General features: G+C 41.3%; 1 protein-coding gene across 4 annotated transcripts in view; it reads left to right on the top strand.

Annotated features, from left to right (window-relative positions):
• The first annotated feature begins 556 nt into the window (after positions 1-556).
• The window catches only part of LOC115159534 (nucleus accumbens-associated protein 2), a 41,642-nt gene continuing 17,255 nt past the window's right edge, over positions 557-24,943 (top strand). Inside the window, exons 1-3 of one of the 4 annotated variants that reach the window (XM_029709345.1) lie at positions 557-748; positions 911-1,160; positions 18,876-18,925. The gene's annotated coding sequence lies outside the window, so the exon portion shown is untranslated. Of the gene's footprint in view, positions 749-910; positions 1,161-18,875; positions 18,926-22,616; positions 24,120-24,943 lie in introns of those variants that run through there. The other 3 variants (XM_029709344.1, XM_029709347.1, XM_029709346.1) reach the window with 3 other exon arrangements.

The raw sequence follows: 24,943 nt of genomic DNA, 5'->3' as shown, positions 1-24,943 counted from the left end.
GACTGGTACTGTATATATACATTTCCCTATTGTTTTGTGATAGTTCTTTTACAATATTGACTTGTATTAGGATACATTCTAAAATGTATACAGTAATAATGACGGGGACATTTTAACCATTACCAAAGACTATATAACCAGTGGGCATAGTATACACTACACCCTCAGTGTTGATATGCACACATTAAAATATGTTTAATGATTTGTGGGACTATTTTCTGCCTCGTTTTAATTATCAATCAGACATAGTTAAGATCAACTGCTTTTGGTTTTGAAAAGCACAGTTAGTTAAGGCTTAAGGGCATGGCTTACAAACATTAAATATATCAGATTTTATGGAAATACAGTATATACTGTAGTCATGGATAGACTGAGGCATGTCAGTGAATGTAAATACATTTTGTTTTCTGACATTATGGGGTGGTATATGGATTCACTACAGTAAAACAGATACAGTAGTTAGGGGACAGTTGACTTGAGGTCATGTTATGTTATGTAGCCCGCAGTCGGTCCCCAAAGTTATGAGCTACACACATGCACTTCATGCAACAGTCGTCGCATAGGCCACGTGAGTTAACCGTGCATGTAAATTTACTCCACAGCGCACCCTTCATAGAGTAAAACAATTCACTTGGTATAGCTGCTTCCGTTGTCCTGAATTCTGTCATATGAATACCATTTGGTTTGGAAATACGCATTTAAGACTCATCAGAGTGTATCGAGTTCATGTAAAGGTGTCAACTAAAAGGTTAGTAAGCCTACCACATGCCCAGTATGGCAACTGTTTATTGTATTTACAATAAAGTACAGTAACATCTGAGACTATACAGTAGCATCTAGACGCCTAGGCTGTCTTTAATGAAAGTATATCGCATGTATAATGATGTCAGTCTGCGCACAATTCATATAGCGTCCATGTGATCGGAATTCACACCCTGCACAAGGACTAGAGGCACGCAAAGAAGGAGAGAGATGGGGGGCGATCGTTCAAGATAGGAGAGCGAGCGATACAGTCCTTGGAGCTAGCAAACGAGGTGAACTCGGGGCCTGCCTGTGCTAACAGACGGCCACGGACCCTGCAAACTTTACATCTGAAGAAATAACGCTGTGCGGAGTGCCGACTACTGACTGTACCCTTTTATGGAGGACCGACATACCGGGTAAACATTCGCCTTCATCTTGGTTTGATATACACGCCTATAGTGTTTATTTAACGCATATGTTTTTGCCATGTTTTATTTCCTCGTAGTGTAGAGTTAATCTACCCATCTTTCATATCGCATGATAGCCTACATAAATTATCGAGAGGACATTGACATAGGCTAAACAGATATTTCACTTAAATAGTTTTGTAGAATAACAATTTCGTAGATTTTGAGGTTTTGTTAGGAGCATGATGTTGATTTAATGCATCTGAATTTCCCGAAAAATATAACCCGCAACTAGACTACAGGAATTTGTGCAGATGTTTTGAAATGTTATGATACTTTGCCAATTAACTGTATGACTTTTTATTAGTCAACAAGATATCCTGCAATGTTTCAAACAGGATGAGTGGCGAAAGTGGAATGATATCGGTCATTGCGTCATTATCAAGTTCAATCAAAAACGCACCCCTGTAGGCTATAGGAATTATACCACACATGTAGCCGCCAAACCATAGACCCACACATATGTTGCATACCATGTAGCCTATTCATAGCTGTGGATCTTAAAGTTATGGTAACCAAATGAGAGAGGCTACAGTAACTCACTGCAATCAGACCGGCATATTGTGTGCTATTAATATAGGCTTCAACCACCTTATCTATATTAGTACTTTTATGTCCTCAGTGCTAACTTAACATGTTAAGTCATAGTGTACAGAAAATCAGTCTATACCTGTCAAAGCCTTAGGAGTAGACTATAAAGGTTTCAGTTTAGAGAAGTGCTTATAAATGTATCCAAGATAGTTTCTTGTAATTCTGTCTGATACTGTATTATGGGTCTGTACTCGTTTGAATGTGCATGCCTTATTCGCGTGTCTCCATAGGATACTTATAAATGATGTTGTTTGTGAATAAATGCATAGTACAGTTTATATAGTCCATTATTGATTCGATGGAATCAATAGGCTACATCCTTGCTGTTTGTTGGCTAAAAATGACAGAATTTTGACAGAGTCCCAGATTTACAACCATTTACTCTGACAGTAACATACTGGATCAGTGCTTCTCCATGACCTGGGGTCTGACTTCTGTGTTACTGTCTGCATCCCATGAAACCCCTGACATGTGACTACACACAATGCCTACTGTACTGTTTGGGCCTTGCATGTAGCTCGTGGCAATTTCTTCATTTCCTGCTCGCTCTCTTGCTTTCTCTCTCTCTCTCTCTCTCTCTTGCAGTCTTTCTCTACTTTTGTCTCTCTCTCACACACACACATACGCACGCAGGCACACACACACACACACTTTCTGTTGTTTAGTGTTTCTTGTTTAGAGATTATTCATAACTCTTAGACCAGTACATTGCAAGATGGCCCCTCTATTTTATCTTTCCAAGATGTTAGGGTCTCGGCAGTTGTTTTCATCAATATGAGGTGGAATGGGCGGTGTCGGGTTAGAGGTTGGCCTCATTTGCTTCTTGTGTGTGTGTGTAGCTTTAACTAACATGGCTGACATCCAGCACTCCAAGCCTACAGGTTTGCCTTTCACAAACAGCTCTCAACACTGTGAAATCCATCTCAGCTGTCATACCAAACAAGAGAAAGATATACAGACAGAGAGACTCCCAACACTCTGCTTATGATCTCAATCTAAACCTAAAGGCTCAGTGTATGTGTGTGTAGGTCTGTACATGCCCGCCTGTCTATAGACTCCACACGATGACACCTCTTTCATAGTTCTTTGCTTTATTGCTGGGAAGTCAGTGAGGGCCACGAGGTGTACTGCTAAGTTCTTATCTTTAATGTTTAACAACAACATACATGGAAAGAGTGTTCTTTTTTTTCTCCACCCGAGGCCTTTACCGTCGCCCATCTTTGAGTTGGATGGCTGCCAAACGCTGTGATGGCGCCCAACAGCTGTATTTGTGTATGCTGTGTCCTGGGATGCCCTTCCTCCATAGGCTCCACACTACGAAACATTCCACAGGGGGCAAAGGGGGGCGGTGAGAAGAGAGAGAGAGAGAGGCACACAGTTAGAGACACGTACATGGGGAGAAAGGGTAGAGAAAGAGGGAGAGAGAGAGGTTGTAGGGTTCGCTCAACTGGCTTCACCCTTCGTCAGACGCTTGGCTGAACAGTATGGACTCTTTATCATAGGGGTGATTAACTGTAAAGGAAATGTTTAGATTTACTGTCACCTTCCACCTCTGTGTTTATTATCCAGCATTGTAGGACCCACCCACTATGTTGCTCTACCAGTACATATTTTTATACTACTGTACTACTGTAACTACTGTACTGTGAATATTCAACCTTATAGTTATGTTTTGGTGCTTGGAGTGCAAGAAAATATTTCACTTATAGTATGTGGGAGTAAATGTTATTAATTTGACAGCCAATATTTGAGATGAGATTCTAATTCTTTGTTTACAGTGCTAGCTGAAAAATAACGCCTTGGTTTCTGTCTCTTTGGCTCCTTGGTTTAACTAGTGCACTTGACGAGGGGGAGGGAGGGAGGGACCACACTACAAATGCTCTATGTAAAAAGGCCCTTCACAGTGTTCATCTGGCTTCTTTCTGTGAGGCCATCTAGAGATGATGATGAGGCAATGGGATGGCAGTGTGCATGGTACGTGATACAGGGCAGACATACATTATTTCCTCATCATCTTTACTGTATGTATGTACGGTTGCTTTGGGCCAGCAGTGTTGTCACAGATCCCATCATGAGGTCAACTGAGTCCAGTACACAGTTCCTGTAATTTAGATGTGAAGTGGGTTCTGTCATACTGTGCTGCCTGATTCTGTTTGACGTCTGTTTGTTTAGTTATTGGTATGTTTTCAAAAACTTTTTTATTTCCATTTTCCCCACTTTTTCCCCGTATAATATGTGTTTTGGGATTATTGTGTAAAATGGACTGAAAATAATGTTTGATAGATGTTTATCTGGTATGGTGAGACAGAATCTGTAGAGATGTTTTTCACCATCTTCCAAGAATTCTGAGAATATCTAGTCAATTAATTAGTAGTTATACTGTTACCATTACAGTACATTTGTAGTAGCAGTGTTTGATTTGATATGTTGATTATATTGTTAATTTCAAATAATTTCTGAGGGCTTAAGGAAATTCTGCCTTCTCAGATTGTGTCTGGCCTTAGCTATAGTATGGGTTGTCCTACCAACAGAGCCTAACTAGCGAAGTTGTATGTTGCCTTATATGAACTAATGTTGGCATATTGGATGGAAGATTAAATGAAACTGTAGATGGTGTAGCATGGCATTGGTTCTTGTTTGGTCAACAGTGGATTGTTGGTCAGATATATACAGTACCAGTCAAAAGTTTGGACACACCTACTCATTCAAGGTTTTTCTTTATTTTTACTATTTTCTACATTGTAGAATAATAGTGAAGACATCAAAACTATGAAATAATACATATGGAATCATGTAGTAACCAAAAAAGTGTTTACAAAAAGTATTCAAATTAGCCACCCTTTGCCTTGATGACAGCTTTGCACACTTGGCATTCCCTCAACCAGCTTCACCTGGAATGCTTTTCCAACAGTCTTGAAGGAGTTCCCACACATGCTGAGCACTTGTTGGCTGCTTTTCCTTCACTCTGTGGTCCAACTCATCCCAAACCATCTCAATTGGGTTGAGGTCAGCTGATTGTGGAGGCCAGGTCATCTGATACAGCACTCCATCACTCTCCTTGTTGGTCAAATAGCCCTTACACAGCCTGGAGGTGTGTTTTGGGTCATTGTCTTGAAGAAAAACAAATGACGGTCCAACTAAGTGCAAACCAGATGGGATGGTGTATCGCTGCAGAATACTGAGGTAGCCATGCTGGTTAAGTGTACCTTGAATTCTAAATAAATCACAGACAGTGTCACCAGCAAAGCACCATCACACCTCCTCCATGCTTCACGGTGGGAACCAGACATGCGGAGATAATCCATTCACCTACTCTGCATCTCACAAAGACACCGCGGTCAAAATTTGGCCTCATCAGACCAAAGGAAAGATTTCCACCGGTCTAATATCCATTGCTCGTGTTTCTTTCCCCAAGAACTACGTTTTTTCTTCTTATTGGTGTCCTTTAGTAGTGGTTTCTTTGCAGCAATTCAACCATGAAAGCCTGATTCACACAATCTCCTCTGAACAGTTGATGTTGAGATGTGTCTGTTACTTGAGCTCTGTAAAGCATTTATTTGGGATGCAACTTCTGAGGTGCAGTTAACTCTAATGAACTTATCCACTGCAGCAGAGGTAACTCTGGGTATTTCTTTCCTGTGGCGGTCTTCATGAGAGCCAGTTTCATCATAGCGCTTGATGGTTTTTGTGACTGCACTTGTTGAAACTTTCAAAGTTCTTGAAATGTTCCAGATTGACTGACCTTCATGTCTTAAAGTAATGATGGACTGTTGTTTCTATTTGCTTGTTTGAGCTGTTCTTGCCATAATATGGACTTAGCCTTTTACCAAATAGGGCTATCTTCTGTTTACCACCCCTACCTTGTCACAATGCAACTGATTGACTCAAACATATTAAGAAGGAAAGAAATTCCACAAATGAACTTTTAACAAGGCACACCATGAAGCTTGTTGAGAGAATGCCAAGAATGTGCAAAGCTGTCATATTTCATAGTTTTGATGTCTTCACTATTATTCTACAGTATAGAAAATAGTAAAAAATAAGCTTTGCACACTCTTAGCATTCTCTCAACCAGCTTCACGAGGTAGTCACCTGGAATGAATTTCAATTAACAGGTGTGACTTGTAAAAAGTACATTTGTGGAATTTCTTTCCTTCTTAATGAGCCAATCAGTTTCGAGTGTTTAAAACATTAGGAACACGTTGTCCTTCTATGACATAGACTGACCAGGTGAATCCAGGTGAAAGAAGTGATCCCTTATTGATGTCACATGTTAAATCCACTTCAATCAGTGTAGATGAAGGTGAGGAGACAGGTTAAATAAGGATTTTTAAGCCTTGAGACAACTGAGACATGGATTGTGTGCCATTCAGATGGTGAAAGGGCAAGACTAAAGACTTAGGTGCCTTTGAACGGGGTATGGTAGTAGGTGCCAGGCGCACCAATTTTTGTCAAGAACTGCAACACTGGTAGGTTTTCGATGCTCAACAATTTCCCATGTGTAACAACAATGGTCCACCACCCGAAGGAGATCCAGCCAACTTGACACAACTGTGAGAAGCATTGGAGTCAACACGGGCCAGCATCCCTGTGGAACGCTTTCAACACCTTGTAGAGTCCATGCCTCGACAAATCAAAGCTATTCTGAAGGCAAAAGGGTGTACATCTCAATATTAGGAAGGTGTGCTTAATATTTATTTTTTTTTAAAATCAGTTTTCCTCAGAAGTCCCTAGCAGTGTAACTCCTTGTACCAGGAAAGTTTAAAAGAAAAGTAGAGAAGATAAGTGTGTTGTCTTAACTGTTCACCTACTGTACAATATACATAAACTCATGCACACACACAAACACACACACAACCCTCTCACACACACATACAAACTGACAAACTATTAACCTACACATTACATTCACTGAAAGCGAGAGAGAGAGAGAGAGAGAGCTATTAAGATTCTTGAAATGTAACTGATTTGATTGCTTTGGCTCATTCTGTGCTTTAGAGGAAGTCTTCCAAGAACTGAGACAATGGGCAGTAAACATGCTCTCCATATTAATTTAACTTAAGAACTAACTAATGTGCTCCTTTTTACTTGGAACCTACTGCCTCAAGAACATTGACGATAACAGAGAAATGTCATAATGCTTCATATGCTTTTTCAGTGTTTCATGTGGAGAGGTATGACAAGTAGCTCTTGCAAAACTAAAAGCCATTTTCTCTCCCTCCCTCCCTTTCTCTCTCTCCCTCTCTCTTTCACTCTTACACACTCTCTCAATCTTACTCTCTCTCTCTCTTTCTCTCTGTGTGAGTTTTCTGGTAAGTGACATGGTTGGCCTTTGGCACAACGCCTGGCAAGATCACATGGCATGGATGTCGCGGCAGTTTGTGTGTGCGTCTGTGTGCGTGTGCGTTAGAGGAGGAGAATGAGAGAGCGGCAGAGAGCATGTGTGCCTTTTACTGTTCCAAGTGTTTCACTATGAATGACAGCACATAGACATTACAGCAAATGAAGAGAATCACTGAGGGGTGGGATGATTATGGAATTCCAATGACATTTTGATAGCATCACAAGTCCAGTTTCCCTTTACAATGTATACTAAAACTCAAGAGTAGATTTGTTTTGGCGTGGCTGAAAAGAAATCAGTAGAATCTATTTGCACTTTCCCTGAAGGTTTACTTGTAAACCACTTATAAAACCATCAGTAAATAGTTTGTAGACCATGACTAGTTGTGTAATCATTAAATCATTGTTCATGTACAGTATCATTAGCATTTGTGAATACATACAATACACGACATATGAATAATTTATTATGAGGACTTGTCATCATAATAGTAAATTAATTTACATAGGTTTTGAACAAACTATAGTAATATGTATAAAACGTATAGCAGACCTTTGAAATGAAGTGTTCCCTTCAGTACCTATAAGACTTGGCTATACAGAAGCACTCTGTCAATGGTATTCCTTTTGTGTAGCCTATCTGTCCATAGACCTTGAGGTGAAATGTAAATTCATTTGTTCTAAGGCGGAACACAATAAAATGGGAGTCATCTCTCCAGCGATCACTAAATGGGTCTTGAGGTTGTGTGGTCTTGACAGCATTTTAATTTACCTCATCTTTTTCTGATGGCTCAATTGTGTGCTAAGATATCTCAATTACCATGTTATTCACTCCGCACAGTATCTTAGTCCCCCTTAAAACGAAGTACAACTTATAACGCTTTATATAGTATACGCCAGTGGGGAACTGTAGGACCCACTTCAGAGGGACCAAACATTTTCCAATATGTTGTGTCAAACAAAGAAATCTAGAAAAGAACAGAAAACATAAAGTCAGTTAATGCGCCCAACATTTCATCTACTGTCGTTGGACCATTCTATTCCTAATGAAGGAAGAGCAATGCTGTTTGATTACATTATGAATGAATCACACAGAGACAGAACTGGCACTGACAAAACATTTGACACACAGCATAAAATAATGCGACCAGAAAAACAGAAACCAGACTTTTTAAACAACCTATGGTAGCCTAACACCACTGTCACCAATACGGACAACAAGTGACACATCAAAGGTGTCAGGTTCGTGGGGCTGAACGGACAGCGATCATAATACCTGTCCACTCCATGGCGCTGAAGAAGAGACAGTTTTGGTCAAACACATAGACACGGCTGACGGACAGGCGACAGCAGTCACACACAGCATCAAATAATGTTAAAGAATAAGCAGCCCATTCACTCCAGTAGTCCCCATGCAATCATAACAATACAAAAAGTTAACAATTTAATTTTGAAAATGAAATTAACAAACCAGCTATTACTTCACATAGCAAATATATTTTATCACGTTCATCACACTAACTGGTGATCTAAAGTTTAAATGCAACAATGTTTCACAGTCATTATTTTCAAAGAGATGGCTTGTTAGCAAGTGAGCTGCAATAAAAAACAGTGCCACTCACCAGATGATGATCATTTATGTATCTAGAAAAGGGTGAGGCTAACAAATGAGCAACAACGTCCACCTTTCAGGTGATATCTAACAACTGCTGCAGCCGCCTTCGCCATTGTCACAGTACTACAGCACAAGCTATCTAACGTTACTAGCATGGGGGAACTACTGCTCGCTATTGCCACTGATTCTTTGCTCTTGCTCTCTCAGTAGTGACATGTCTAGGCCAATGACTGTATGGTCCTTGCTATCTGGAAACCATGGGATGTCCTTACCCCATTGAAATTGACATTTAAAATGGTTAAGGTAAGGGTTAAGTTTAAGTAAGGGTTAGGGTAGGGGTTAGGGTTAGGGTAGGGATGTCCCAATCTGTTCCCAAGTAATCCCACGCATAAATAGAGAGGCATATGTGATCGTATCCCAATGTAATCAAGGTTTGAAATGATTCTGTTTTTGTCAAAAACTATTATCTGTTTGGGATTCTTGCAGTCATTTTGCGGTGCACAAATGATTTAGAACTATGTTCCGGCCCCCCGACCGTTCGCTCAAGGAGTAATCGGCCCACGGCTGAATGTAATTGGGGACCCCTGGTCTAGGCCTTTATTTTACTTGGCCAGTTTACTGTTAGCTGTTATAGCCTTAGTTTAGCATAAAGCACACTGTAGGCCTCACATGACTGTTACACCTGCCCTGCTCCAGGCCAGAGCACGAGGTAAGCACCAAGTTTATAGGGCACATAATGTCATGTGTAATCTCACATGTAATATCAGCAATTGCATCTTAACAGGGCTCTAGACTAACGTTTTCAGTGATTTGGTCGCACAAATTATTCGCCACTGCGCAACGATAATGGCTGACCTGGGTCCCGTAATGTACCTGCATTCTTTACAGAACCAGGCAAATAATGACTAGTCATCTTTTAAATTAGAATGCCCTTTTGTTCTTACATCGATTTGGATAGATTTACAAAGGGTTCAACGTTAACTTTTTTTCTCACTGGCAGTTTGTAAATGCATTGGAGTCATGCATGCTTTCTCTTTATATCTTTGCATATTGACCTAGTGCACTAGGCTATATTATTCACCACCTTAGGAAGTGGGAACTCAAAACACTAGATTGTTAACTCTAAATATGATCATGTTGCTAGATAGCCAAGTAGGCTAATTGATGAATCTTTCAGTAAATGTAATATCCTACAAAACCTTTCCAAGCCTAGGCCTATACAGGCTACTTGATGTAGGACTATTCACCGCAAATGGCGCGCTCCGCTCCGCAGGTGCAACAAAACCATATCCATAGCCTACTCTGGTCATAAAGCCATGAACTCAATATTTATTTGTCAATACAGGTGCAAAATAAATGATATACTCACAGAAAGCTGTAACCTTCTGTAACTAGGACAACCGTAGTTGCTTGGAATTTTTCCCGCAATTGCATTTTGAGCAACAGTCATAAGCTTGTGCTTCTTAGGATGCATTTCTCTCTTCTCCATGCGCACAGTAGTCTGACAGCGAAATAGGGGCAGGCAGATACTTTCATATGGTTTATTTTTGGTCAATTTCACATTACTGTTAATTCATGATAATAAAAAAATCTAATTGTGAACAAAAAAATAATGTGACCAACTACATTCTTTTCACTGGCACCCTCACGATAACAAATTAGTGTCGCGCTGCCAAGTCAAAGGGTCACAAATGCGAGTGTTTTGGTCGCAGTTTTGAGCCTTGCTTAATTAGCATTTATTTTAAAGCACAGCTTTTGGGGGGAATTGATATAGTGGGTTATGTCACATTAGGCAATGCACCCTACATAGGGAACTGTTTTGTCACCCGTCATACACCCTTTGTAAAGTATGATATAACCTTATAGATGATTTGTGAAGCATCTATGTCGTTCTTATGAAGACTTCAAGTATGATACGGTGTATAAAGCCTTTATATGTAGAAGTTATTTTTGCAGTTGGACCCTCACAGTCATGATATTATTATGACATTGTAACAAACACATTTCTCTGAAGAGCGAATGCTTAACCTAAATCAAACCTTTGTGAGAAGTCAGACCTCAGCAGGAGTTAGCACCAGTAACCCTCTCTCTGGAGTCCTGCCCTGTATGTACTCTGTATGTTCAGTCTGTGCCAGAGAGCTTGGTGGACTGCCAGTGCAGGGCAGTGGAAAAGCCTGGAATCTGACTCGGCCACAGTCTCTGCTACACAGCCCCCTTATACCACTGCAAATTAGCATAGCATTATCTGATGCTCCGAATGATCCTGTCATGGTCATTGTGTTGCTGGATTTTTTTAAATGATGTCTTGACTGTTAACTGTGCTGGATTAGTTTCGAAAAATGATTATTATTTATTTTTGTGTAGCATAAGATTAATCAACTAATGAATATACATGCAAAAACACAAGTATTGAAATAAACACTTCTGAAAATCAACCTGTAATAGAGCATGCTGGGAAATATGATAAGGATGGGTGTGGTTTTCAGTGGTTTTCAGAATGAATTTGTAATTTTACTCAACAAGCTTGTTCAAATTCAGCTCACTTCGAGCAGAGTTTGTTGAGTAAACAAACTTTAACACATTAGTTCAAATTCATAAGTCCAGTCAACTCACAGAATAACGCTGATTAAGCAATTGGTTGGCTTTTTACAGTTTGTGTGTAGCGTCATTAGGATAGGAAACATGTTATAGAAATATAAATGAAATGTGCAGTAACACTTTAGAAGTAGTATACACTGAACAAAAATATAAACGCAACATGTAAAGTGTTGGTCCCATGTTTCATGAGATTATATAAAAGATAATTTTCCAGCTGCACAAAAAACTTGCTTTGCTAAAATTTGGTGCACAATTTTGTTTACATCCCTGTTAGTGAGCGTTTCTCCTTTGCTTACATAATCCATCCACCTGACAGATATGGCATATCAAAAAGCTGATTAAACAGCATGATCATTACACAGGTGCACCTTGTGCTGGGGACAATAAAAGGCCACTCTAAAATGTTTAGTTTTGTCACACAAAACAATGCCACAGATGTCTCAAGTTTTGAGAGAGGGCGCAATTGGCATGCTGACTGCAGGAATGTCCACCTGAGCTGTTGCCAGAGAATTGAATGTTAATTTCTCTACCATAAGCCGCCTCCAAAGTCATTTTAGAGAATTTGGCATTACGTCCAACCGGCCTCACAATCGCAGACCACGTGTATCCAAGCCAGCCCAGGACCTCCACATTCGGCTTCTTCACCTGAGACCAGCCACCCAGACAGCTGATGAGACTGTAGGTTTGAGCAACTGAATAATTTCTGCACAAACTGTCAGAAACCATCTCAGTGAAGCTCATCTGCGTGCTTGTCGTCCTCAACTTTGACCTGACTGCAGTTCAGCATCGTAACAGACGTCAGTGGGCAAATGCTCACATTCGATTGTCACTGGCATGCTGGAAAGTGTGCTCTTCATGGATGAATCCCGGTTTCAGTTGTACAGGGCAGATGGCAGACAGCGTGTATGGCATTGTGTGTGCGAACGGTTTGCTAATGTCAACGTTGTGAACGGAATGCCCCATGGTGGTCATGGAGTTATGGTATAGGCAGGCATAAGCTACGGACAACAAACACAATTGCATTTTATTGATGGCAATTTCAATGCACAGAGATACTGTGATGAGATCCTGAGGCCCATTGTTGTGCCATTCATCCGCTGCCATCACCTCACATTTCAGCATGATAATGCACGGCCCCATGTCGCAAGGATCTGTACACAATTCCTGGATACTGAAAATGTCCCAGTTCTTCCATGGCCTGCATACTCACCAGACCCATTGAGCATGTTTTGGATACTCTGGATCGATGTGTACAAAATCATTTTCCAGTTCCCGCCAATATCCTGCAACTTCGCACAGCCATTGAAGAGGAGTGGGACAACATTCCACAGCCCACAATCAACAGCCTAATGAAATCTATGAGAAGGAGATGTGTCGTGCTGCATGAGGCAAATGGTGGTCACACCAGACACTGACTAGTTTTCTGATCCATGCCCCTACCTTTTATTTGAAAGTATCTGTGACCAATAGATGCATATCTGTATTCCCAGTCATGTGAAATCCATAGATTAGGGCCTAATTAATTTATTTAAATTGACTGTACTGAGTTCATTGAAGTCAATCTTCAAAATTGTTGCATGTTGCGTTTATATGTTTGTTCAGTGTATTTATTACTACAATATGCTACTGCTACATTGTATTTGAGTTATAACAGTGATTCTACACTTTTTCAGAGATTTAAAAGTGCTGCCACAATCAATTCTCTAATATGAATCCTACCATGTAACATGGAGACTAATCTCTGGACAGACTGCATAAGCATCAAGCATCTGGCCAAATTACGCAAAACCCGTGAATCTCCCTCCTTACCTTAACTAAGCTCACTCGAGGTCGATCCCATGTAAATATAAGGAAATCTAATGTAAAAACATGTCCAGTTCATTGTTTGTCTATGCTGTTTATTTGCATTTTGTTTAGGCAACCTTCTCCAAGTCTAAAGGAAAAGGCAGCTCCTATGATTGGACACCAGGGGTGTATACAGGTTATTTAAGGGGACATGTAATTTGAGTACTCGTATATGTGGAGTATGGAGGGGTGGAACTGCTACAGTACCTAGCCAAGTCTGGTAGTCCGCTGACGTGAAATTCTGTGTGTATGTGTACGTGTGTGCGTGCGTGCATGCGCTTGTGTGCTGTCGTGGAAATATTCAGTCAATCATATTTCTCAAATACCGGAGCCTGTGAGTTCAAATAGACTTTTATTACAATATAATAAAAGCCGAGCTGTTTCATGAAAACAACTCCCATTCCAGTCTTGGCACACACTCTTTATACAGGTTATATCCTTACATCACACACATAGTAACTCCTCTTTATGATTCATCCTCTCTGGCATTTGGCCACCGTTATCCTTTTTGCCTTGCACTAATTTTAGTTTGGTTTCATATTAGGGCATGGAAACATTAGAGCCATGTTCTCTCCTAAGACAGGTGCATGAATGTAGGTCATAGATGTAACCATAGCAACCGTAAACATTAGGCCATAGCAATGGTACAAAAATAAACAGACATGTCATCCTGCTAACTCCTCAGAAATGAACACACATGTTCTGGAAAAGTTCCAATAGGCGTAACCACAGCAACAGTAAATATTAGGCTATAGCACTAGTACAGAAATAAACAGTCATGTCCACTCCCCAGACAGGTGCATGTCTAATGGTGTCTAATGACCCAGAGCACATGTAGAGTGCACTATTCTTGCTGGCTCCTCTGAAATGTATAATGGCCACACATGTTCTGGAAAATACGCAATAGTGCCTACATATCGATCTATGTGCTCGTGGAAAGCGGCGTGCCTGTGTGTGTATGTGTGTGTCCATGGAAAGCAAGTGGAAGCAATAAAACTATTTTTAGATGGACAGACCCACAGCAGAGTACAGCAGAAGTGTACCAAGTCCTTATCATGAAAGTTCTGTAGGTTATATGATAGACCTTGCTGGATGTGGAATTCAATATAGTCGTTTCCCTGTGACCGTTTCTCTGTGCCCCAGTTCAGAAGTATACTGAGGGTGTTGTGTAAGTTTTGGCGTGACGGGAGTGCACTGACAGTGACCGTTGATGCTGAATGATATGTCCTCCTTTCACTCGTTGCTTCAGCAGCCATGTTGCCCCACTGATGTCAGACATGTGTCACATGATATAATTCACTGACTACCATTTTTTTTTACACCTTTATTTTCCAATCTTGATATGCATATAGCCTACTACAGTTTCTCTGACTTTCACATTCCTCACTGTGCCTCTCTCTCTCTCTCTCTCTCTCTCTCCCCCCCTCTCTCTCTGGCACACTCACTTTCCCTGCACATACTATGTACTGTAGCTCTGTTTCAAATCTCGTTTCTCACTCTTTCCCTTTCTCTCTCCCCTCAATTCTGCTGACTCATATAGAATCAGGTAGGTCCGCTCTTAAAAACAGGTGACTCAATGGCACAAAAACACTGCAGAGGATAGTGTACCCGAGCTCTGTCCTCCACACACAGATGCACACACACACACACACACACGCACGCACGCACGCACGCACACACACACACACACACACGCGCACACACGCGCACACACACACGTCTACACTTGCCGCTCTCTGTGTGTCATATATTACACACACAAGCCAACACTCTCTCTCCCCCTCTCTCTTTCAAACTCACACACACTCACTCTCAAGCACAAGCCAACAGTCTCTCTCTTTCAAACTCACACACACTCACTCTCAAGCACAAGCCAACACTCTCTCTCCCTCTCTCTTTCAAACTCACACACACTCACTCTCATGCACATGCTACACTTTCTCACCACCTCTCTCACACATACACACACTCACGCACACACACACACACATGCATACGCACATACCTCCCATTACCTCAGACTGAGCGTAAACTACATCCCTGTATGAGACAGTGACATTCTGCCTGCCCGAGTCTGTTGATGACCCTGCTGTCCTGAATCACAAGGTCACACCATTGGCAGTATACATGTAAATGATAATGACACATTTGCATGGAATATGTCTAGAGGACGAGCCAGGAGAGCAAGCAGTGAAGGGAGCCATGTTACAGCACTACTCCTTTGATTGCTGTGATTGGTCCAATGCTTACAGCAAACTTTGTGTCCCTGGCTAGATTGCTGTTAGGGGATACTGTTGCTACATCGTATTGTTACTGCAGTTTTATGATCACTAAGGGCTGGATACAATCCATATCGCAGAAGTTCTGCATTACATTTTAATGGTCATTTACAATTGAGCCGACATACTGTATGCAGCGTTTACCATGAATGCAGTCTCCTCGAACGCGGGAACTTTGCCTTTAAATTTAAATCAAGCTAGAACACGGATATTCCGCGATACGGATTGAATTGAACTCTAAGAATACATAAGCCATCTTTGATGATGTATGAATATGGATCTTATTATACAGATACTTCCTTTGAAGGTCTCAATGAATGCCCTATGTATTTGGTCATGGAGTCATGTACATATCTGTTGTGTTGATTGTTACACCGGATTCGCACAAGGTCTATGACATATACTCTATGTGACTGTCATCTTACTGTAGCTGTTATTAAGATTGACTAATTCCATTCATTTTTATTGGTCGTTTGCACATATTTTGCTGATGTTATCGCATTAAGAAATTAAATGAATATATTTAGAAATAATCAGAACAAGCAATGTCAGTGTCCAGAATGTAAATATATATATACACTCAGTGGTTATTTTATTAGGTACACCACCCCATTTATGAAAATTGATCACTACAACAGACAGTGAGTCAGGTCGCCATGGCTTGCTATATAAATCAGGCAGACAGGCATCAAGACATTCAGATACTGTTTGATTGAACGTTAGAATGGGAAAAACAAGTGACCTAAGCTATTTTGAGCATGGTATGATTGTCACTGCTAGGCACGCCGGTTCCAGTATCTCAGGAACGGCCGGCCTCCTGGGATTTACCAAACATTTTCCAACAAACAAAAAACATCAGTCAGTGGCAGTCCTGTGCGTGAAAACTGCTTCTTGATGAGAGAGGTGGAAGGAGAATGGCAAGAATCGTGCAAGCTAACAGGCAGATCTCGTCACAGTATCTCTGTGCATTCAAATTGCCATCGATAAAATACAATTGTGTTTGTTGTCCATAGCTTATGCCTGCTCATACCATAACTCCACCGCCACCATGGGGCACTCTGTTCACAACGTTGACATCAGCAAACCTGCTCGCCCACACAACGCCTGCTATCTGCCCGGTACAGTTGAAACCGGGATTCATCCATGAAGAGCACACTTCTCCAGTGTGCCAGTGGCCATCGAAGGTGAGCATTTGCCCACTGAAGTTTGTTACGACGCCGAACTGCGGTCAGGTCAAGACCCTGGTGAGGATGACAAGCACACAGATGAGCTTCCCTGAGACGGTTTCTGACAGTTTGTGCAGAAATTATTTGAACGTACTGCCAAATTCTTTAAAACGACATTGGAGGCGGCTTATGGTAGAGAAATTAACATTAAATTCTCTGGCAACAGCTTTGGGGGACATTTCTGCAGTCAGCATGCCAATTGCGCCCTCCCTCAAAACTTGAGACATCTGTGGCATTTTGTTGTATGACACAACTGCATATTTTAGAGGGGCCTTTTTTTTGTCCCCAGCACAAGGTGCACCTGTGTAATGATCATGCTATTTGATCATCTTCTTGATATGCCACACCTGTCAGGTGGATGGATTATCTTAGCAAAGGAGAAATGCTCACGAACAGGGATGTAAACAAATGTGTGCACAAAATCTGAGAGAAATAAGCATTTTGTGCATCTGGAAAATTTCTGGGATCTTTTATTTAAGTTCATGAAACATGGGACTTACACTTTACGTGTTGCGTTTATATTTTTGTTTAGTATAGATGGGTGTACCTAATAAACTGGCCAGTGAATAAGTATATAATGGTGTGTATAGATAGTATGTTAATAGAAAAGGTGTGTATAGCAGTAGTTATATAGGATGAGCCATGACTAGAATACAGTACATACATATAAAGTGAATAAAACAGTATGTAAACATTATTAAAGTGACCAATGTTCAATTACTATGTACATAGGACAGCAGTCTCTAAGGTGCAGGGTAGAGTACCAGTGGTAGCCAGCTAGTAACAGTGACTAAGTTCAGGGCAGGGTACAGGAGGACGGCTAGTGGCGATTATTTAACAGTCTGATGGCCTGGAGATAGAAGCTGTTTTTCAGTCTCTCGGTCCCAGATTTGATGCATCTCTACTGTCTCCGCCTTCTAGATGGTAGTTTATTGGTCACATACACAGAATACAGGGTGTAAACGGTACCGTGAAATGCTGACTTGCATCTTTCTCTAACACACACGCAAGTATTAAGTGCACACTTACATCACAGTGACTCTACACAACACACACATGCACACACACAACACACACATGCACACACACGACACACACATGCACACACGCACACACACTAGGGTTGGGAGGTATCCAGATTTTCATACCGTCATACCATTTCATACCGAGGTATACAGTATTACCGGAATGGGATTTAATGTCTGTGCTGTAACCAAGAAGCTTGATCTTGACATCTAGCCACTTAGCTAGTAAGTTAGCAAACAAAATGCATAGCAGGATATAATTTATTTGACACGTCTCAGATTTCTTATAGTTATACTTAACTTATAGTTAGTTATAAGCAGTGGCATAGCCCACACTCTAATGCCTTTTCTCTCGCTCTCGCTCTCACTCGCTAAAAGGGCTTTATTCAAAGGGATTTATTGGCATGGGAACATGTTTACATTGCCAAAGCAAGTGGAATAGATAATTAACAAAAGTTAAATTAATTAATTAATCAGAAATGAACTGTGAACATCATACACAACAGTAAAAGTTTCAAAAGAATAGAGACATTTCAAATGTTATATTACTGGCTATGTACAGTGTTGTAAAAATGTGCAAATAGTTGAAGTACAAAAGGGAAAATAAATAGACAGATAAATATAGTTTGTATTTACAATGGTGTTTGTGCTTCACTGGTTGCCCTTGTGGCAACAGGTCACACATCTTGCGGCTGTGATGGCACACTGTTGTATTTCACCTAATAGATATGGGAGTTTATCAGAACTGGATTGGTTTTCAAATTGTTTGTGGGTCTGTGTGTCTCTAATATGCTCATACATTTGGCAGGAGGTTAGGAGATGCAGCTCAGTTTCCACCTCATTTTGTGGGCAGTGGGCACACAGCCTGTCTTCTCTCGAGAGCCAGGTCTGCCTACGGTGGCCTCATTCAATAGTAAGGTTATGCTCACTGAGTCTGCACATAGTCAAAGCTTTCCTTTAATTTGGGTCAGTCAGAGTGGTCAGGTATTCTGCCACTGGTTACTCTCTGTTAAGGGCCAAATAGTATTCCAGTTTGCTTTGTTTTTTGGTTATTTCTTTCCTATGTGTCAAGTAATAATTTTTCTGTTTTCTCAGGATTTGGTTGGGTCTAATTGTGTTGCTGTCCTGTTTGTGTTTGTCAACAGAGCTCCAGGACCAGATTGCTGAGCCGACTTTTCTGTGGGTTAATCTCTCTGTAGGTGATGGCTTTTTTATTGAAGGTTTGGGAATCGCTTCCTTTTAGGAGGTTGTAGCATGTAACAGCTCTTTTCTGCATTTTGATAATTTGTGGGTATTGTCCTATTTCTGCTCTGCTTACATTATTTGGTGTTTAATGTTGTACATGGTGGGTGTTTTTGCAGAATTCTGCATGCAGAGTCTCAATTTGGTGTTTGTTCCATTTTGTGAATTCTTAGTTGGTGAGTGGACCCCAGACCTCAGAACCGTAGAGGGCAATGGGTTCTATAACTGATTCAAGTATTTTTAGCCAGAACCTAAATGAGATGTTGACCCTTCTGACCTTGTCACTCAGATCGTTCACAGCTTTGTGAAAATGACCTGTGGTGCTGATGTTTAGGCAGAGGTAGGTATCGTTTTTTGTGTGCTCTAGGGCAACGGTATCTAGATGGAATTTGTATTTGTGGTCCTGGCAACTGGATCTTTTTTTGGAACACCATTTTTTTGTCTTAATAAGATTCACTGTCAGGGCCCAGTCTGACAGAATCTGTGCAGAAGAGCTAGGTGCTGCTGTATACCATTCTTGGTTGGGGACAGAAGCACCAGACTGTTCTAGTGCCCTCGCCAATTCATTGATATATATGTTGAAGAGGGTGGGGCTCAAGCTGCATCCCTGTCTCACCCCTGAGGAATGAAATATGTGTGTTTTTTTACCAATTTTAACAGAAACACTTGTTGTTTGTGTACATGGATTGTATAATGTCGTATGTTTTGCCCCCAACTCCACGTTCCATCAATTTATTTAGCAGTCCCTCATGCCAAATTGAGTCAAAAGCTTTTTTGAAATCAACAAAGCATGAGAATAATTTTGGGTTTTGTTTGTTTGTTTGTCAGGTATGGTGTACAGGGTGAATACGTGGTCTGTCATACGGTAATTTGGTAAAAAGACAATTTGTCTTTTGCTCAGGATGTTGTTTTCACTGAGGAAATATAGGAGTCTGCTGTTAATGATAATGCAGATGATTTACTTGAGGTTGCTGTTGAAGCAGATCCCACAGTAGTTATTGGGGTCAAATTTGTCTCCATTTTTATGGATTGGGGTGATCAGTCCTTGGTTCCAAATATAGGGGAAGATGCCAGAGCTAAGGATGGTGTTAAAATAGTTTAAGTGTAGCCAATTGTAATTTGTATGTGTTTATTATACAATACATTTTTCTCACTCTCTCGCTCACTTTCCAATTTCGATATGCGTATAGCCTACTACAGTTTGTATCTCTATCATTCTCATTCCTCACTGTGCCTCTCTCGCTCTCTCTCACTCTCTCTCTCTCTCTCTCTCTCTCTCTCCCCCCTCTTTCTCATGCTGTATTTCTAAAAGCCCTGATGTCCTGCTGTCATTGTCAGTGGGACTGACGCAGCTGCTGTGACTGTTTGTTTGTTTACCTCCTACGCCCACTTGGAGTCCATTAGTCTAACACCAGTCTGCCTGCCTAGAACTCACTGGCAGTCCCTCTTCTGAGTCTACCCCCTCATCTCTGCTACTGAGGGATAGAGACAGGTACCACTACAGGATTACGCTGTCAGAAACCTGTGTAGAGGGACTCAAGTGGAGGGTGGTTGAAATGTTAGTGTTCAGGTTGAGGGAATTGAAGGTAGTTAGTTACTGCAATAAGCATATGCACCAGACTAGGTACGAAATATGTGGATGATGCGTTGTATTATGCACTATACTTTTACACTGTACGTTGTGTTATATATGTACCCGTTGTGATGACCACGAGAGCTTGGAGACAGCTGAAAAACTTGGAACTTGGCTGTTTCCATCCAATGTCAGAAAAAATATATAGACAATATCATATCACCAACAAATAAATCACTATATCCATATTACATAAGCCGGTGATTCATAAGCCGATTCCAACGACAAACAAAAATGATCTGACGTTGACTTTGTATAGACAACTTATCCCAGGGGAGAAGTCAAGCAAAGTCTGATGTTGTGTTATAAGCAGCTATAAGCACTCAGACACCTCTCTCTCTCTCTCTCTCTCTCTCTCTCTCTCTCTCTCTCTCTCTCTCTCTCTCTCTCTCTCTCTCTCTCTCTGTCTCTGTCTCTGTCTCTGTCTCTGTCTGTGTCTGTCTTTTTCTGTTTCTCTCCCTCCTCAATCTCTCTCTTCTCTCAATGCATCAACGAGAGCCGTGGCAGACGCTCCGTCAGTCCGTCCCGATTGGTGGAACTGTTGCCAGGGAGTCGGCCGTCTCAACAACGTGGATGGAATCTGTTGTCTGTTACACTTTGACATGAGAACAACTGCAGTATCTGAATATTTATAGATGGATTGTTCTTATTGAGATTGTATAGCCTCACCGTTATAGCAGTGGCTATAGACTTTGCACTGGAAAGCTTTTAGCATATATTGCCTCAGTTTAATATTGTATAGACTTTGAAAGGACTCATCAAAGGGACATAGAATCATCACAGGTTTAAACAATAGCTCCCATTACAAACATTGAAAAGTGCTTCTGTGCTTTTAAACATGTTTTGTGTTATATTGTCACTTTGTGTATATTCTCTAAACTTGTATAATTTCAGTGTTGTGTGTGTGGAGAGTAGGAAGTAGGGTTGACCTATACCACCTGGTCTATAAGCCTGCATTGCATATTCAGATGCTCCAGCCTGCTATTACAAATAATCAGCAGCAGCAACCAGAGTGCAGCCCTGATTAACACATTCCAACACAGTTGGTAGGAGCAGTAACAGCATTCAAATCTCCCGTTCCATAAACTACACCTACACACTCATAACTCACAGTGACACATAAAGACATGATTATAAAAACACACCTAGTAAAAAAAAAAAAAGAGAGGGAGCTGTCAATGAGGCTTTGACGTACAGCAGTGTGCGGGCGTGGACACACACACACTTGCTCACACACACACAAACACACACTCACTCTGACACAAGTACTCTATTTGTTTCTCTCTCGCTCTCTCGCTCTCAAATATATTAAAATATATATATCTATATTTCTCTCTATCCCGCTCCCTCTCTCAACTTCACAGACACAAACAGACACACACAGAGCACACGACAGCCAAACATTAATCTCTCGTGGACAGACCACGTAAACATAAAACGGACTAAATTACATGAGATTTTAGTTCTGGGTTAACTAAGATTGGCCGGACATAGACAGCCGGTTGATGGAGTTAATTTCTTTATATTTGTTATCAGAGATGTACAAAGTCTAAATGTAGTGGGCTGTTTCAGAGCTGGTGTGCTGTGCGCAGTGCTGTGTCCTCCCGTCTGCCTGACTCAACATATTTCTGGATCCCCCTCCCCCTCTCTGCCCAGGCTGGCACGTACATGCATGTCTGTAGACTCTATACCCAGCATGCTTCACTTCTCTCTGTGCTGTGGCGCGCGTGGGACTCACTGCATTGCAGCCCTGTGTGCATTAATTGGCAGAAAGACAGCAGCTCAGAGGGAAAGTGCCGTGATATGAAGAGAGGAAGGGGGGAAGAGAAAGGGGGTGATGTCTTTCCCTGTGGGGATGTGAAGTGAGAAGTTTGCCCAGTTTGGATATCTCTATTTGCATTACATTTGGCAGGCTGGGTTGTTGTCTGGCTGGAGGGAGGGAGGGAGGGAGGGAGGGAGGGAGGGAGGGAGGGAGGGAGGGAGGGAGGGAGGGAGGGAGGGAGGGAGGGAGAGAGCGGAAATACCACATGACAAGAATAACAAGATACTTTTATCTAATTTCCGATTATCTGTAATTTCATGTATTTGTGCCGTCATTGCGCCTACAGTGTGTATTCTAGCTGGTGTTGTTTACATTGCTAAGCAGTGAGTAAATTACCAGTGAATCTAAAAGTTTTCATAATATGCCAAATGTTAAGAGGGAAAAAAGGATTGGCACACACACACACACTTTATGTTGCCCACACACTACACTCTCCCTCTTTCTCTCTCTCTATCCCTCTCACTCAGTTGTTCCCTTTCATCTCTCCCTCTCTCAGTCTCTCTCTCTCTTACGTGTGTCAATCTGTGTCATGGTTGTTTTATGTTCACAGCTTCCTTCACAGTCCTTAGCAGAGACACTCTCTGTTCAGTAAGCTGCTGTCTAATGTTTTCCTGGGCTTTCCTCTGTCAAACTCAATGAAGTCTGGGGTCCTTTTTCCCGCTCTAATCCACTGACAAACAGCAGTCCGGGAGACCTGCTCAGTGCCTGTCCAAAAATGCAACCAGACAACAGAGGGAGCTGTCTACCTGAACAAGCTAACAGTGAACTCAGTGACATCTCACTTGGAGAACTCACTCACTCATGTTTAAAATCCCCCAAGAGACAGTCACAGCGTTTTAACAGACACTCCCAATGTGATACTTGCACAAACGCTAGTAAGTTTAATCTTTTCCATCATTCAGAATCAGTAGTGGTAATGGTATGAGCTGTTTAAGTATGAGTCACATTCTCAATATGTTCTTGCATCAAACTGGAAATTTCAGGGTGAATGACATGGCTACTTTCAACTGCACATTTCAGACAGTATAATTAACTCCTTTTCTCTCCTTCCTTTTTTTCTCATTCAACTCTCATTTTATTAACTTGCAATTTTTATGACGTTTTCTATTTTTTGGCCATTGCTTAGGTTCAGGTAGGAGCTGAAGTTGCTACAACGCAATTGCCTTTCTTTGCTACGTTCCCTATGTCTCAACTCCCCCCTCCACCCAGTCTCCGTCTCTGTTTGTCTGTAACTCTACCCTGTTTTTTTTCTCGCTCCATCCCTCCCTCTCCCTGTGACATACGTATAGATGCTGCATTGATTGCACACAGAGAGCCTCCCACTCCTTTCATCATTGATGCGCTCTCTCCAGCTGCAGCAGCACTTGTTGAATTCAGCCCTGGGAGAGGGTGAGGGAGAGTAAAAGGAGAGTGAGAGAGAAAAGAGCGAGGGAGAAAAGCTTTGACAGGGAGAGAAAACGGAGGGACGGAGAAAAGCTTTGAGAGAGAGAGAATGAAAACAGAGGGAGGGAGAAAAGCTCCGAGCTCTAAGTGAGACAGAGAGCAAGATAGAGTCAGAGAGTGAGGCTTTGAGAATAAGAGAGAGCAACAGAGTGCTTTTTTCTCTCTCCTCCTCCTGCTTTCTTTTCTGGTGCTGGCGGTGAAAGCTTCATGGTGTGTCCACTCTCCTTTCCTGAGGATTGGGTTATACAGGTCAGAGCTGTCTGCGATGGATGGTGTGTGTGTGTGTGTGTGTGTGTGTGTGTGTGTGTGTGTGTGTGTGTGTGTGTGTGTGTGTGTGTGTGTGTGTGTGTGTGTGTGTGTGTCCATCCATGTGTGTGCGAGAAAGAGGAGAAGAGAAGAGAGGGATGTGTGTGTGTCTGTGGAGGTGGGAGAGAGGGATGACACTTTTCAGTTTGTATTCCTGGAAACCTTTCTGTAGCATTGCTCAATAATGAAACTGGCAAGTGAGTGGGGAAGCAAAACACAAAGATAAGGTTCATGGAATGAAGGAGCATATGTAAATACATCCAGGGAGCTTGTCTTCCTGTAACTGGTTGTTATTGTAAAGGGAGCTATCAATGTTATATTTATTTGTGTCTACGAAGTTATGTGTTTCCAGGAATTATGCATGTGTTTCCTTGCTGGCTACATTTTAGTTTATACAGTCAAAGTGAAGGGATCATACCTACGAGTGTGAATAATATGTGTCAATTATATCATTACACTGGTTATATTGACTTCCTTTTATCACTGAATTCTACTACTTTGAATTCTTACTTTACATATTAACGGAACATTATTTATTCATTCATGTTTTTATACCATATTTCTGCAGTTTCTATGTTTTCAGTGAGGTCTGCCAAAGTGATGACATCATTTAATTATTTCATACTTCACAGAAAATGTGATTTGTTTTTGTATTATTTTAAGAATTTCAGCTTTTTATAGTTCTGTGAAATCAAGCCATCTTAACCAAAATTGGCATTTTACAATGCCCTCATTCAAATGAATCGATGTTCATGTGTTTAAATAGC

The sequence above is a fragment of the Salmo trutta genome, chromosome 23 (assembly GCF_901001165.1).
Source record: "Salmo trutta chromosome 23, fSalTru1.1, whole genome shotgun sequence".
NCBI lineage: Eukaryota > Metazoa > Chordata > Actinopteri > Salmoniformes > Salmonidae > Salmo > Salmo trutta.
This window is presented reverse-complemented; position numbering and strand designations above follow the sequence as displayed.